This window comes from Polyodon spathula, unplaced genomic scaffold (genome assembly GCF_017654505.1).
Source record: "Polyodon spathula isolate WHYD16114869_AA unplaced genomic scaffold, ASM1765450v1 scaffolds_4234, whole genome shotgun sequence".
NCBI lineage: Eukaryota > Metazoa > Chordata > Actinopteri > Acipenseriformes > Polyodontidae > Polyodon > Polyodon spathula.
Window position 1 is genome coordinate 1 of NW_024475691.1, and position 10,531 is coordinate 10,531.

At 39.5% G+C, this 10,531-nt stretch overlaps 11 non-coding genes across 11 annotated transcripts; 4 read left to right on the forward strand and 7 right to left on the reverse strand.

Annotated features, from left to right (window-relative positions):
* The first annotated feature begins 681 nt into the window (after nt 1–681).
* On the forward strand, nt 682–755 carry trnat-agu. The gene has a single exon. It is a non-coding gene; the product is annotated as a tRNA-Thr (tRNA).
* Nucleotides 756–902: 147 nt separating this feature from the next.
* Nucleotides 903–984, reverse strand: trnas-gcu. Its single transcript has one exon. It is a non-coding gene; the product is annotated as a tRNA-Ser (tRNA).
* Nucleotides 985–1,911: 927 nt separating this feature from the next.
* trnak-uuu lies at nt 1,912–1,984 on the reverse strand. Its single transcript has one exon. It is a non-coding gene; the product is annotated as a tRNA-Lys (tRNA).
* Nucleotides 1,985–4,437: 2,453 nt separating this feature from the next.
* On the reverse strand, nt 4,438–4,511 carry trnak-uuu. Its single transcript has one exon. It is a non-coding gene; the product is annotated as a tRNA-Lys (tRNA).
* Nucleotides 4,512–4,770: 259 nt separating this feature from the next.
* Nucleotides 4,771–4,844, forward strand: trnat-agu. The gene has a single exon. It is a non-coding gene; the product is annotated as a tRNA-Thr (tRNA).
* Nucleotides 4,845–4,992: 148 nt separating this feature from the next.
* Nucleotides 4,993–5,074, reverse strand: trnas-gcu. The gene has a single exon. It is a non-coding gene; the product is annotated as a tRNA-Ser (tRNA).
* Nucleotides 5,075–6,184: 1,110 nt separating this feature from the next.
* Nucleotides 6,185–6,258, forward strand: trnat-agu. Its single transcript has one exon. It is a non-coding gene; the product is annotated as a tRNA-Thr (tRNA).
* A 148-nt stretch (nt 6,259–6,406) lies between these two features.
* trnas-gcu lies at nt 6,407–6,488 on the reverse strand. The gene has a single exon. It is a non-coding gene; the product is annotated as a tRNA-Ser (tRNA).
* Nucleotides 6,489–7,199: 711 nt separating this feature from the next.
* On the reverse strand, nt 7,200–7,272 carry trnak-uuu. The gene has a single exon. It is a non-coding gene; the product is annotated as a tRNA-Lys (tRNA).
* Nucleotides 7,273–9,744: 2,472 nt separating this feature from the next.
* trnak-uuu lies at nt 9,745–9,817 on the reverse strand. The gene has a single exon. It is a non-coding gene; the product is annotated as a tRNA-Lys (tRNA).
* A 258-nt stretch (nt 9,818–10,075) lies between these two features.
* On the forward strand, nt 10,076–10,149 carry trnat-agu. The gene has a single exon. It is a non-coding gene; the product is annotated as a tRNA-Thr (tRNA).
* The last annotated feature ends 382 nt before the right edge of the window (nt 10,150–10,531 follow it).

A 10,531-nucleotide genomic window follows, 5' to 3' on the forward strand; every position in this document is an offset into this window, starting at 1 on the left:
TTAAAAAACCTGGAAACAAATGTGTTTTGAGCCATGTATCGTCTTCACGTCTTGCGAGGCTCAACTACATCTACAAGGGGAATGCGCTGGATCTGTATCCTGACCAATTACACTATGTAACACAATATTTGTTCCTGGGTAGTAAGTGTTATTTCCTAATTGCTTATGCCTCAAAAGTATAGAAAATGGCTATTATTGTCCCCACAAACTTTGCTTTTGTGACCAGGACAGTATGATATTTTGAAATAATACCTATTTCCAATGAGAAAACTGGGCACATTTGTGTCTTTTCGTTCACATAAAGTCAGAAAAAAACAACATATGAATCCAAATTAACATGTATTTATACTAAAGTAATACAAAAATGACTACAAAAGATTTAGATGTGAGTAGTTTTTCGAGATTTACGATTATACTGTAAATCACTTTCACGAATCAGCCCCCAAATGTAGTTTTCCTATTTCATGTTCTCGTTATACTGTCCTGGTAGCGGCGTTCAAAATCCAGTATATCCTGGTGGAAGCGCTCGCCTTGCTCCTCCGAGTATGCTCCCATGTTCTCCTTGAATTTATCAAGATGAGCATCAAGGATATGGACTTTGAGGGACATCCTACAGCCCATTGTGCCTGATCCGTTTCATTTCACAGGCTCCACTGGCACAGAGGTGCTTGGGTGCTGCAGGGCGCCGTGGCTTAGATGGTTAAAGCGCTTGTCTAGTAAACAGGAGATCCTGGGTTCGAATCCCAGCGGTGCCTTGTATCATTATTTTTTTAAGCACAAGTAACAAAGGCCTTTAGGCTACTTTCGTGTCGTATGTTGTTACTGGAGGCGGATCTCCGATGTACTTGCGGAGAAACACGTTGTGAAAAGATAAAAGGGTTTCAAAAAGGCAATTAAAGTTACGACGAGGATGGGATTCAAACCCACGCTTGCAGAGCACAATGGATTAGCAGTCCATCGCCTTAACCACTCGGCCACCTCGTCCTGGATGATCAACTTCTCCCTTCTCCGTTTTCTCCCTTGGTAGTAGCACGTTGCATGCATCCATTGTCCCACAGAGCCTGATTGAAGCGAGTAACATACCCACAAACAAACTGAGACGCTCAATGGTTTGGCAGAATTTGAAGGGGGAATATTTCTAGTGCTTGAACTATTAAAAATCAAACCATCGATTAATTTTGTTATGTGCCAGTTTAGTATGGTTCAGGGTCTATCTTTGCTCAGGGCCTGGGGGCAGTTTGTTTTCGTCGGTTCAGCAAGCAAAGTTCCGATTGCCTCGAACAGACTGGTCACATTGTGGCAGAAGCAGAGCCCATCTTGACGGGTGAAGAAGCTGGAAAATCGTTGTTGACGCTTCCCCAGATTTAACTTGCACACTTTCATCCAACAAGTTCCAATGCTTGAGCCTAGAAATAAATACTCGGCATTTACTTGGTGAGACCAATATCTTAATCAAATCTAGTTGAGGTCTTTTTGGTTTGGTAGTATGGGCCTTAGCTCCACCTCTGAAATTTTCATCGCTAAACGTCTTCCTCGCTTTCTGACTTGCTGCTCAAATCTAAAGACGGCTGCTCTCTGTCCGGAGGAGTGGGTAGGCTGAGCTAATGGCTATGTCTACCGGGACGATAGACTGGGGACACTTCTGTTTTCGTCAGTTCAACCTTGACAGCAACGGCATTCCTGCAATTGATATTATATGTCCAGAAGCTTGTTATATAACACTTGTTTTGGAGTTAACATGATGGTTGAAAAGAAAATATTCTACTACATTTTTTAGGAGTAGCAACGCCACACAGTGTTTGGTAAATTAATTTGAACAAGCAACAATGGATATAGACAATATACACATTACACCCATGACTAAGTGTAATAGATTATTTTTTTTTTTTTTAAGTATATTTAATATTTCACCGCCCGAACAGGGACTTGAACCCTGGACCCTCAGATTAAAAGTCTGATGCTCTACCGACTGAGCTATCCGGGCTCATTAGAAAACTATCAGTTTGCAGATTTAAAAACGGAGCATTACATGGTCAGGCACAATTACTAGTAGAATAATTACAGTATAGACAGTAGCTGGTGTGCAATGATACGTCAGTTCCCAGTCCTGCCGCCAGGTGCCAGTGTAGAACTTAATTAATGTGCTTGTGACCAATCCTCTGGCAGAATATTTCTAGCTTGCTTGAATTATTAAAACTGGAAACGTTGAGATTATTTTCGTTATGTGCCAGTTTAGTCTGATTCAGGGTCTATCCTGAATGTCGTGGCTCAGTTAGTATTCAAAAAAACTTGGAAACAAATGCGTTTTCAGCCATGTATCGTCATTGCCTCTTGCGAGGCTCAACTACATCTACAAGGGGAATGCGCTGGATCTGTATCCTGACCAATTATGTACTTGCATCTGCACCATATTTGCCGACCAAAAACTGATTATTCAACTATAATTGCAGACTTTGTCGCTTCGAAAGCAAGAAATGTTTATTTCTGTCCGAATGCGTTCTTTTGCGACTGCTGTAGTAAAATGCAATGTGTATAATAGTGCCGTTGATGCCCTGTTTGAAAGTCATGGGATCGTAGCGCAGTATTACTAGTATTCATTTTCCCTTATAAAGATTGCAACGTAGTTGGTTTGTTTACAAATGTTTATATTTAATATAAACAGTACCGCTGTTAATTCAATAAAAATATGCAAAACATATATTTTCAAATAATATTTTTCTTATTATTTGATCGTGACAAGTGTTCTATGGAGTGAGGTTGGGTAATGATAGTTCAGTTCACCAGACCTGCCAGCAGTTTCCAGTATAACTAAGAAATAAAAACGTCGCATTTTCTACCGACTGAGCTATCCGGGTTCATTTACGAAACTATCAGTTTACAGACGGAGCGTTACATGGTCAGGCACAATGGAGAGTATTACTAGTACAATAATTACAATATAGACAGTAGCTGGTGTGCAATGATATGTCAGTTCCCAGTCCTGCCGCCAGGTGCCAGTGTAAACTTAATTAATGTGCTTGTGACCAATCCTCTGTCTCTGGTATGCTTTGCTATATTAAAAATGATCTTCCTCGCTAGTATAAGCAGACCTCGGGACAGACAACACAGGCTTACCAAACAATCATCTCTATTTTCTACTGAAGTTAGTCATCTAGGATGAAATACTAAGGGCTCTCCGTGTATAAAGAGCAGTGGAAGGCAATTTAAAATAGTTTACAAAGAGATCCTACAGGGGAGCACTACTATCATCATTAAACAGGGAGAAAAACGTGGCTAAAGAAGGATGGGGGGTTTACAAGTAGTGCATAATAATAATAGTAATAATGATAATAATAATAATAATAATAATAATAATAAATAATAATAATGAACCTCTATAAAGCATTAAAAGAAAAAAATCCAAAATAAAGTGCAAAAAATAACTAATCAAAAAGAAACTTGCAAAATTTAAATTCTGCAAAAATAAATGTTAAAAAAAAAAAAAATGTGACTCAAAATAGAAGGTGAAAATCCACAAACAAAAACAAACTTGAAATCCTCTTCTAAAAAGTCACTTACAAACTATCCAGTTAAAAACACAGTTTAAATACAAAGAAAAAACCAAACAATTTAAAACTCAAGATAAAAAAAAATACAAAGAAACAAAAACAGTTAAAACTTAAAAGCAGCGTAGCAGTCCCGAAATGTGGCTGAATCAGCCCCTTGATATACAGATAGTGTACACCCCAGGAAAGATCATGCTGATAGCAGATACATTGTCCACAGCAGTACATGACAGCACAGCCAACAAAGACCTAGACCTCAGCAGTGAGAAAACCATATATGCCATAGGTGTACATGACGCAATCGGCGAGGACATACTGCACCAGCTGAAGAAAGATACGAGCAGGGACAGTGACGTGCAAATGTTGATAACAATGCACAGCAGTGAATGGCCTCAGAGGAGGAAGCAGATACCTCACCGGATGCAGTCCTACTGGTCACTCTATACATTGAAGATGAGGGAGGTGCGAATGATGGTCGACTCCTGCATTGACTGTCAGGATATCCGAAACGCAGCCAAATATAATCCTGTACTCGCAGACAAACATTACTTAATCACACCCTTAAATGAACTAATAATTTGCTTAATTAGATCTTTTTACTTGTTTTCAGCTCTGGGACAGTTGCGTTTTCGTCTGTTCAACCTTGACAACAACGGCATTCCTGTAATTGATATTATATGTCCGTAAACTTGTTATATAACTTTTGTTTTGGAGTGAACATGATGTTTGAAAAGAAAATATTTGACTACACTTTTTAGCAGTAGCAACGTCACACAGTGTTTGGTAATTTAATTTGAACAAACAACAATGGATATAGACAATATACACAATACAACATTGTGTTTAGCCCAATAATTTTTTTTTTTTTTTATTTTAAAATTAAAGAACTCACCGCCCTGAACAGGGACTTGAACCCTTGACACTCAGATTAAAAGTCTGATGCTCTACCGACTGAGCTATCCGGGCTCGTTACAAAACTATCAGTTTGCAGATTTACAAACGGAGCGTTACATGGTCAGGCACAATTACTAGAAGAAGAATTACAATATAGACAGTAGCTGGTGTGCAATGATACGTCAGTTCCCAGTCCTGCCGCCAGGTGCCAGTGTAAACTTAATTAATGTGCTTGTGACCAATCCTCTGGAGAATCCCCAAAAGATAAAGCCATGGTCCTGATCCGTTTCATTTCACAGGCCACTGGCACAGAGGTGCTTGGGTGCTGCAGGGCGCCGTGGCTTAGATGGTTAAAGCGCCTGTCTAGTAAACAGGAGATCCTGGGTTCGAATCCCAGCGGTGCCTTGTATCATTATTTTTTTAAGCACAAGTAACAAAGGCCTTTAGGCTACTTTCGCGTCGTATGTTGTTACTGGAGGCGGATATCCGATGTACTTGCGGAGAAACACGTTGTGAAAAGATAAAAGGGAACAGAAAAAGGCAATTAAAGTTACGACGAGGATGGGATTCAAACCCACGCATGCAGAGCACAATGGATTAGCAGTCCATCGCCTTAACCACTCGGCCACCTCGTCCTGGATGATCAACTTCTCCCTTCTCCGTTTTCTCCCTTTGAGGTAGCACGTAGCATGCATCCATTGTGCCACAGAGCCTGATTGAAGCGAGTAACATACCCACAAACAAACTGAACGCTCAATGGTTTGGCAGAATTTGAAGGGGGAATATTTCTAGTGCTTGAACTATTAAAAATAGAAACCCTGCGATTAATTTTGTTATGTGCCAGTTTAGTATGGTTCAGGGTCTAGCTTTTGCTCAGGGCCTGATAGGCAGTTTGTTTTCGTCGGTTCAAATCAACCCTGAAAGCAACAAGATTTAACATTTCGCTAAATATTTAACTAAATCTGGAGATTATATGCAAACGAGCGCCACCTGCTTCACGCTTTCTCGCGATTTGATAGGCTGTTGTAATGCTGAAATGTCTATATTACACGACTAGACTGGGGACACTTCTGTTTTCGTCAGTTCAACCTTGACAGCAACGGCATTCCTGCAATTGATATTATATGTCCAGAAGCTTGTTATATAACACTTGTTTTGGAGTTAAAATGATGATGTTGAAAAGCTGTTCCTATCCGGGCTGACTACATTTTTTAGCAGTAGCAACGCCAGACAGTTGTTTGGTCAGGCTAATTGGAGAACAGCACTAGAATGGATATTGATTGCTATAGTAAAATGCCACAGCATTGTGTATAACTAAAAATATTTTTTTTTTTTTTTTTTTCAGTAATTTAAAAGAACTGCTGTCTGCAAATCAGATGGGCTTAACGCCAAGACTTTCCAGATCGTCAGCGAGATGCTTTGGAGTTTGTCAGACTGAGCTAACCCATCTCATTAGATCTCTTCAGTTTGCAGATTTCCGTGGTGTAATGTTTAGCATGAATTCAGCGCATCCAGTTCAAATCTAGTGTTTTAATTTTCAAATCAATAGACAGTATTTCTATTTGTGTCAATGAAATAAAACGTCAGTTCCCAGTCCTGCCGCCAGGTTTCCAGTGTAATGCTTAATTAATGTTTGTTTCATTTGCAAAACCAATCCTCTTAATTTTGGAGAATATTTCTAAAGCCATGGTCCTGATCCGTTTCATTTCACAGGCCACTGGCACAGAGGTGCTTGGGTGCTGCAGGGCGCCGTGGCTTAGATGGTTAAAGCGCCTGTCTAGTAAACAGGAGATCCTGGGTTCGAATCCCAGCGGTGCCTTGTATCATTATTTTTTTAAGCACAAGTAACAAAGGCCTTTAGGCTACTTTCGGGTCGTATGTTGTTACTGGAGGCGGATAGCCGATGTACTTGCGGAGAAACACGTTGTGAAAAGATAAAAGGGAACAGAAAAAGGCAATTAAAGTTACGACGAGGATGGGATTCGAACCCACGCGTGCAGAGCACAATGGATTAGCAGTCCATCGCCTTAACCACTCGGCCACCTCGTCCTGGATGATCAACTTCTCCCTTCTCCGTTTTCTCCCTTTGAGGTAGCACGTAGCATGCATCCATTGTGCCACAGAGCCTGATTGAAGCGAGTAACATACCCACAAACAAACTGAACGCTCAATGGTTTGGCAGAATTTGAAGGGGGAATATTTCTAGTGCTTGAACTATTAAAAATAGAAACCCTGCGATTAATTTTGTTATGTGCCAGTTTAGTATGGTTCAGGGTCTATCTTTGCTCAGGGCCTGGGGGCAGTTTGTTTTCGTCGGTTCAAAGCAACCCTGAAAGCAACAAGATTTAACATTTCGCTAAATATTTAACTAAATCTGGAGATTATATGCAAACGAGCGCCACCTGCTTCACGCTTTCTCGCGATTTGATAGGCTGTTGTAATGCTGAAATGTCTATATTCCACGACTAGACTGGGGACACTTCTGTTTTCGTCAGTTCAACCTTGACAGCAACGGCATTCCTGCAATTGATATTATATGTCCAGAAGCTTGTTATATAACACTTGTTTTGGAGTTAACATGATGGTTGAAAAGAAAATATTCTACTACATTTTTTAGCAGTAGCAACGCCACACAGTGTTTGGTAAATTAATTTGAACACGCAACAATGGATATAGGCAATATACACAATACAGCATTGTGTTTAGCAAAATATTTTTTTTTTTTTTTTTTTTTTTTTTTAAGTAATTTAAAAGAAAGACCGCCCGAACAGGGACTTGAACCCTGGACCCTCAGATTAAAAGTCTGATGCTCTACCGACTGAGCTATCCGGGCTCATTAGAAAACTATCAGTTTGCAGATTTACAAACGGAGCATTACATGGTCAGGCACAATTACTAGTAGAATAATTACAATATAGACAGTAGCTGGTGTGCAATGATACGTCAGTTCCCAGTCCTGCCGCCAGGTGCCAGTGTAAACTTAATTAATGTGCTTGTGACCAATCCTCTGGAGAATATTTCTAGTGCTTGAATTATTAAAAACGGAAACGTTGAGATTATTTTCGTTATGTGCCAGTTTAGTCTGATTCAGGGTCCATCCTGTAGTCGTGGCTCAGTTAGTATTAAAAAACCTGGAAACAAATGCGTTTTCAGCCATGTATCCTCATCGCCTCTTGCGAGACTCAACTACATCTTCAAGGGGAATGCACTGGATCTGTATCCTAACCAATTATGTACTTGCGTCTGCACCATATTTGCTAACAAAAAATGATTATTTAATTATAATTGCAGAGTTTGTCACTGCCAAAGCAAGAAAGGTTTATTTCTGTCCGAATACGTTCTTTTGCAATTGCTGTAGTAAAATGCAATGTGTTTAATTGTGCCGTTGATGCCCTGTTTGAAAGTCATGGCATCGTAGCGCAACTACTTCGCACGTATATAAAAAGTGTTTCATATTACTAGTATTCATTTTCCCTTATAAAGATTGCAACGTAGTTGGTTTGTTTACAAATCTTTATATTTAATATAAACAATACTGCTGTTAATGAAATATAAATATGCAAAACACATTTTCAAATAATATATTTCTTATTATTTGAACGTGACAAGTGTTCTATGGAGTGGGTAATGATAGTTCAGTTCGCCAGACCTGTCAGCAGTTTCCAGTATGAACTAAGAAATAAAAACGTCGCATTTTCTACCGACTGAGCTATCCGGGTTCATTTACGAAACTATCAGTTTACAGACGGAGCGTTACATGGTCAGGCACAATGGAGAGTATTACTAGTACAATAATTACAATATAGACAGTAGCTGGTGTGCAATGATATGTCAGTTCCCAGTCCTGCCGCCAGGTGCCAGTGTAAACTTAATTAATGTGCTTGTGACCAATCCTCTGTCTCTGGTATGCTTTGCTATATTAAAAATGATCTTCCTCGCTAGTATAAGCAGACCTCGGGACAGACAACACAGGCTTACCAAACCATCATCTTTATTTTCTACTGAAGTTAGTCATCTAGGATGAAATACTAAGGGCTCTCCATGTATAAAGAGCAGTGGAAGGCAATTTAAAATAGTTTACAAAGAGATCCTACAGGGGAGCACTACTATCATCATTAAACAGGGAGAAAAACGTGGCTAAAGAAGGATGGGGGGTTTACAAGTAGTGCATAATAATAATAGTAATAATAAGATAATAATAATAATAATAATAATAATGAACCTCTATAAAGCATTAAAAGAAAAAAATCCAAAATAAAGTGCAAAAAATAACTAATCAAAAAGAAACTTGCAAAATTTAAATTCTGCTCAGTTAGTATTAAAAAATAAATGTTAAAAAAAAAAAAAAAATGTGACTCAAAATAGAAGGTGAAAATCCACAAACAAAAACAAACTTGAAATCCTCTTCTAAAAAGTCACTTACAAACTATCCAGTTAAAAACACAGTTTAAATACAAAGAAAAAACCAAACACTTTGTCGCTTTAAAACTCAAGATAAAAAGAAAAAAAAAAAAAAACAAAAACACTTAAAAGCAGCGTAGCAGTCTGAAATGTGGCTGCTGAATCAGCCCCTTGATATACAGATAGTGTACACCCCAGGAAAGATCATGCTGATAGCAGATACATTGTCCACAGCAGTACATGACAGCACAGCCAACAAAGACCTAGACCTCAGCAGTGAGAAAACCATATATGCCATAGGTGTACATGACGCAATCGGCGAGGACATACTGCACCAGCTGAAGAGATAGGAGCAGGGACAGTGACGTGCAAATGTTGATAACAATGCACAGCAGTGAATGGCCTCAGAGGAGGAAGCAGATACCTCACCGGATGCAGTCCTACTGGTCACTCTATACATTGAAGATGAGGGAGGTGCGAATGATGGTCGACTCCTGCATTGACTGTCAGGATATCCGAAACGCAGCCAAATATAATCCTGTACTCGCAGACAAACATTACTTAATCACACCCTTAAATGAACTAATAATTTGCTTAATTAGATCTTTTTACTTGTTTTCAGCTCTGGGACAGTTGCGTTTTCGTCTGTTCAACCTTGACAACAACGGCATTCCTGTAATTGATATTATATGTCTGTAAACTTGTTATATAACTTTTGTTTTGGAGTGAACATGATGTTTGAAAAGAAAACATTCTACATTTTTTAGCAGTAGCAACGCCACACAGTGTTTGGTATATTAATTTGAACAAACAACAATGGATATAGGCAATATACACAATACAGCATTGTGTTTAGCCAAATAATTTTTTTTTTTTTTTTTTTAAAGTAATTAAAGAACAAGACCGCCTGAACAGGGACTTGAACAATGGACCCTCAGATTAAAAGTCTGATGCTCTACCGACTGAGCTATCCGGGCTCGTTACAAAACTATCAGTTTGCAGATTTACAAACGGAGCGTTACATGGTCAGGCACAATTACTAGAAGAAGAATTACAATATAGACAGTAGCTGGTGTGCAATGATACGTCAGTTCCCAGTCCTGCCGCCAGGTGCCAGTGTAAACTTAATTAATGTGCTTGTGACCAATCCTCTGGAGAATATTTCTAGATAAAGCCATGGTCCTGATCCGTTTCATTTCACAGGCCACTGGCACAGAGGTGCTTGGGTGCTGCAGGGCGCCGTGGCTTAGATGGTTAAAGCGCCTGTCTAGTAAACAGGAGATCCTGGGTTCGAATCCCAGCGGTGCCTTGTATCATTATTTTTTTAAGCACAAGTAACAAAGGCCTTTAGGCTACTTTCGCGTCGTATGTTGTTACTGGAGGCGGATAGCCGATGTACTTGCGGAGAAACACGTTGTGAAAAGATAAAAGGGAACAGAAAAAGGCAATTAAAGTTACGACGAGGATGGGATTCGAACCCACGCGTGCAGAGCACAATGGATTAGCAGCTTCTCCCTTCTCCGTTTTCTCCCTTTGAGGTAGCACGTAGCATGCATCCATTGTGCCACAGAGCCTGATTGAAGCGAGTAACATACCCACAAACAAACTGAACGCTCAATGGTTTGGCAAAATTAGAAGGGGGAATATTTCTAGTGCTTGAACTATTAAAAATAGAAACCCTGCGATTCATT